Source organism: Coregonus lavaretus (genome assembly GCF_964263955.1).
Source record: "Coregonus lavaretus genome assembly, contig: HAP1_SCAFFOLD_296, whole genome shotgun sequence".
NCBI lineage: Eukaryota > Metazoa > Chordata > Actinopteri > Salmoniformes > Salmonidae > Coregonus > Coregonus lavaretus.
Genome location: NW_028156611.1, coordinates 551129 through 557057, shown reverse-complemented (window position 1 = coordinate 557057; position 5929 = coordinate 551129).

The following is a 5929-nucleotide window of genomic DNA, read 5'->3' as shown; positions in this document are numbered from 1 at the left end:
TAACAAGGGACATCAATAAGGGATCATAGCGTTCACCTGGATTCACCTGGTCAGTCTATTTAATGGAAAGTGCAGGTGTTCTTAATATTTTGTACACTCAGTGTACAGTATAAACTTTGACTGATGTGAATTAGATGCATCCCAGAATAGCATCATAGAGAAACATGCCCAAGTAATTTTATTAGCATGGTATCAAATGGTACCTCTTCCACTTTCACCCAACTCACCAACCCACCAACCCAGCATCTCTCAATTTCAACTCCCCCAACACACCAACCCACCAACCCACCATCTCTCAATTTCAACTCCCCCAACACACCAACCCACCAACCCAGCATCTATCAATTTCAACTCCCCCAACACACCAACACACCAACCCAGCATCTCTCAATTTCAACTCCCCCAACCCACCAACCCACCATCTCTGAATTTCAACTCCCCCAACACACCAACACACCAACCCAGTATCTCTGAATTTCAACTCCCCCAACACATCAACACACCAACCCAGCATCTCTCAATTTCAACTCCCCAAACACACCAACACACCAACCCAGCATCTCTCAATTTCAACTCCCCCAACCCACCAACCCACCATCTCTGAATTTCAACTCCCCCAACACATCAACACACCAACCCAGCATCTCTCAATTTCAACTCCCCCAACACATCAACACACCAACCCAGCATCTCTCAATTTCAACTCCCCAAACACATCAACACACCAACCCAGTATCTCTGAATTTCAACTCCCCCAACACATCAACACACCAACCCAGCATCTCTCAATTTCAACTCCCCAAACACACCAACACTAGTATCCCTGTCACATTCTGCCTAGTATCCCTGTCACATTCTGCCTAGTATCTCTGTGGGATAGGGGATAGGGGATAGGGAAATAGCGAGAGAGGGGATAGGGCATAGGGGATAGGGAGATAGAGGGAGATAGAGGGAGATAGGGGATAGGGAGAGAGGGGAGAGTGGATAGGGAGATAGAGAGTGAGTGTCACGTTCGTTTACAGACGGGTCAGACCAAGGCGCAGCGTGATATGCATACATGTTTATTTGATACGAATAAACCACGACCACCGAAGCTGGACTGGGCACCGGTGGAGCGGACTGCTCTGGCTCCGGAGTGGAGCCGCTGAGCGGATTTGGACTGGACCCCGGTGGAGCGGCCTGCTCAGGCTCCGGACTGGAGCCGCTGACCGGAGCTGGACTGGGCACCGGTGGAGCGGACTGCTCTGGCTCCGGAGTGGAGCCGCTGACCGGATCTGGACTGGATCCCGGTGGAGCGGACTGCTCTGGCTCCGGAGTGGAGCAGCTGACCGGAGCTGGATCAGGCACCGATGGAGCGGACTGCTCTGGCTCTGGAGTGGAGCCACTGACCGGAGCTGGACTGGACCCTGGTGAAGCGGATTGTTCTGGCTCCGGAGTGTAGCAGCTGACCGGAGCTGAACTGGGCACCGGTGGAGCGGACTGCTCTGGCTCCGGAGTGGAGCAGCTGACCGGTGCCTGGCCATGCCGGACTGGACACACGCACCACTGGCTTGGTGCGAGGAGCAGTCACAGGCCGGACCGGGCTGGCGACACGCACCACTGGCTTGGTGCGGGGAGCAGGAACGGGCCGTACCGGACTGGCAACGCGCACCACTGGCCTAGTGCGGGGAGCAGGAACAGGCCGGGCCGGGCTGGCGACGTGCACCACTGGCTTGGTGCGAGGGACAGGAACAGGCCGGACCGGGCTGGCGACGCGCACCACTGGCTTGGTGCGAGGGGCAGGAACAGGCCGGGCTGGCGACGCGCACCACTGGCTTGGTGCGAGGGGCAGGAACGGGTCGGGCCGTACTGGGAACACGCACCACTGGCTTAGTGCGGGGAGCAGGAACGGGCCGGACCGGACTGGCGACACACACCACTTGCTTGGTGCGAGGAGCGGGACTGGGTTCCTTTATTAACCCCCGCTCCTTCTGCTGCCTAACCAGCTCCTCTCGCCGTGCCTCTACACTTTCCTTCTCCCTTTTAGCCTCCTGTAGCTCCTCCCTCTGACCGAATAACTCCTGCTCCCTCTGAACCAATAGCCCCCGTAACATGGTGGCCTCCTCTCCTAACCTGCAGACCCGCCCTTTAACGGCCTCCTGCTGCCTCGTCGTCCACACCGTGCCCCCCCAAAAAAATGTATTGGGGTTGCCTCTCGGGTCTCCGTCGTCGGCCCTGTTGGCACCGTTTCTCCTCTCTATACCGGGCCTCCACTGTCTCCTCCCAAGGACAGCGATCCATCCCAGCCTGAATCTCCTCCCAAGTGCAGGATCCCTTACCGTCCAGGATCTCCTCCCAGGTCCAGGCTGTCTGCTCCTGGACACGCTGCTTGGTCCTCGTTTGGTGGGATCTTCTGTCACGTTCGTTTACAGACGGGTCAGACCAAGGCGCAGCGTGATATGCATACATGTTTATTTGAAACGAATAAACCACGACAAAACAACAAACTAAACTAAACGTGAAGTCCAAGGTACAACAAACAACATACCTCACGCTGCGCCCTGGGTTGTGGGAACAAGATCCCACAACCCACTAGTGCCAATAGGCTGCCTAAGTATGGTCCCCAATCAGAGACAATGAGCGACAGCTGCCTCTGATTGGGAACCACACCGGCCAACATAGATATAGACATTCTAGAACTAAACATAGAAAATGCAACATAGAAAATCACAAAAAGGAATAAACACACCCTGACTCAACATATAAGCGTCCTCTGAGTCAGGGCGTGACAGTGAGGGGCTAGGGAGATAGAGGATAGGGAGATAGGGAGAGAGGGGATAGAGGATATGGAGATAGGGAGAGAGGAGATAGGGGATAGGGAGATAGGGAGAGAGGGGATAGAGGGAGATAGGGAGAGAGGGGATATGGGATAGGGAGATAGGGAGAGAGGGGATAGGGGATAGGGAGAGAGGGGCCAGGGAGATAGTGTACAGCGGATAGGGAGATAGAGGATAGGGAGATAGGGTATTTGGGGATAGGGAGATAGAGGATAGGGAAATAGGGAGAGAGGGGATATGAAGCTCCAAGTGCTCATTCTAGAGAACCACACCCCCACAATATGCCTCCATCTCCTTCCTTCTCCCTCCCTTCTCCCTCCATCTCTCTCCTCCCACCTCCCTCCCTCCATCTCCCTCCTCCTCCCTCCGTCTCCCTCCTACCTCCATCTCCCTCCTTCTCCCTCAATCTCCCTCCTCCCTCCATCTCCCTCATTCCTACCTCCATCTCCCTCCATCTCCCTCTGTCTCCCTCCATCTCCCTCCATCTCCCTCCATCTCCCTCCACCTCCCTCCTCCCTTCCTCCATCTCCCTCCTTCTCTCTCCTCCCTCCCTCCTCCCTCCATCTCCCTCCTTCTCCTCCTTTCTACCTCGAGCTTCCTCCATCTCCCTCCTCCCTCCTTTTCTTTCCCTCCCTCCCTCCCTCCCTCCCTCCCTCCCTCCCTCCCTCCCTCCCTCCCTCCCTCCCTTAGCCATCCCATGAGGCCAGGGATCTAAGCAATCTACACCCTAAACAGAGCCAACAAAGCAACACCCCCTGGAGACCGGCCATCCCCCCGCCTGCATACTGAGATGTAGGCTTACGCTCTCTCTCTCACACTCTCACTCTCTCTACATCTTTCTCTCTCCGTCTTTCTCTGTCTCTCTCCTCTTCCCTCCACAATCTCTCCCTCTCTCTCTCTCTCTAAATCCACACTCATGATGTAATGAACCTGCAAGGCTTTCCCCTCCTCTTTCTCCTCCTCTCTTCCCCCTCCTCTTTCCCCTCCTCTCTTTCCTCTCCTCTCTTTCCTCTCCTCTCTTTCCTCTCCTCTCTTTCTCTCTGCACTCTCTCCTCTCCTTTCTCAGTTGCTGCACTTTTTTTTTACTTTGAGGAAAAGTTTTTAGGAAACACACCGTCTCACCCCCTCCTCCCTACCTTCCCCCTCTTCTTCCTCTATTCTCCCCCCCACCCCACCCCCCTCTTCTCCCTGCATAAACCCAAACCTTGAGTCTGCGTCTGCACCCAGCCTGTCTCAGGATGGGGCCTATTCCCAGGACTCACTCTTTCCAAGTAATTGCCCTGTTTTCCAGCAGCATGCAGGGGATCCAGCACCACACGATGCAAGGATTTAATTTGTGGGTAAATACTCTTTCTGCTGAGTTTAAAAGGGAAGCACCGAGCCCGTTGGGGGATCCAGCTTCAGGGAGATACTCAGAGGAAGGCTGGGAGGCTGGGAGGGAGAAATCATTAAGCAGGAGGGAGAAGAGGAGAGGGTTCTTGAATCTTGTAATGTAATGCAGTAAAACGGGGGTTTCATGATGCTACATGATGTAAACAGGCAGGGGCCAGGGCTGACCTTAAGTGTGTTCATCTCCACAAGGTATTTTGAGAAGAAGAAGAAGATGTTTTCATCCGGATATGTTAACCACATACACCTACACATACCACAGCTGTGAGACAATTACACTGCAACGTAATTGCCTTTTAAATGACCAGGTTTCATCTGACAAGCCCTTCTCTCTCTCTCTTTCTCTCTCTCTCTCTCTCTCTCTCTCTCTCTCTCTCTCTGTGTGTGCTGTAATTGTTATTATTCATGTCATTTCTGCCATGGGGTGTTTTTAAAAGTAGAGCGTTATAATCACATGGTGACACATGCAGAGGAAGTCGTTAGAGATGTTTTAACTTTGTGTGTGTGAGAGAGAGAGTCATTAAGGGATTGATAATGAGAAACCTTTAACTCTCAACAGGTCTAATTTAGACAGGCTCAGCTGTAAAATCAAAGTACAGAAATGATTTGATCGATGTCATTATTTAGTCTTATTTATTATCTCAGTGGCCTAAAATAGATTTCCCAAAGCTACTGGTAACTGGCACAGATGTCACAGCACCACACAAATACACTGTTAATATGTAGCTATTGTCACGATCGTCGAAGGAGGAGGACCAACGCGCAGCGTTATTTGCAAACATACTTATTTATTAATTAACACGAACAAAACAACAAACGATAACGTGAAGTCCTTGGTTAACAAACATAAACCAACACGGAACAAGATCCCACAAAACACTGTGGGAAAACTGGCTGCTTAAGTATGATTCTCAATCAGAGACAACAAGCAACAGCTGATACACGTTGCCTCTGATTGAGAACCACCCCGGCCAACATAGAAATACAATACTAGACTGAACACAAACACATAGAAACTACACACCCTGGCTCAACATAACAGAGTCCCAGAGCCAGGGCGTGACAGCTATCCTAAACACAGCCTCTACTACAGGGGTCTTCTATTCCGGTCCTGGAGGGCCGAAACACCTCTGTTTTTCCATCCTCTCCGGTCCTGGAGGGCCGAAACACCTCTGTCTTTCCATCCTCTCCGGTCCTGGAGGGCCGAAACACCTCTGTCTTTCCATCCTCTCCGGTCCTGGAGGGCCGAAACACCTCTGTCTTTCCATCCTCTCCTGTCCTGGAGGGCCGAAACACCTCTGTCTTTCCATCCTCTCCGGTCCTGGAGGGCCGAAACACCTCTGTCTTTCCATCCTCTCCGGTCCTGGAGGGCCGAAACACCTCTGTCTTTCCATCCTCTCCGGTCCTGGAGGGCCGAAACACCTCTGTCTTTCCATCCTCTCCGGTCCTGGAGGGCCGAAACACCTCTGTCTTTCCATCCTCTCCGGTCCTGGAGGGCCGAAACACCTCTGTCTTTCCATCCTCTCCTGTCCTGGAGGGCCGAAACACCTCTGTCTTTCCATCCTCTCCGGTCCTGGAGGGCCGAAACACCTCTGTCTTTCCATCCTCTCCGGTCCTGGAGGGCCGAAACACCTCTGTCTTTCCATCCTCTCCTGTCCTGGAGGGCCGAAACACCTCTGTCTTTCCATCCTCTCCGGTCCTGGAGGGCCGAAACACCTCTGTCT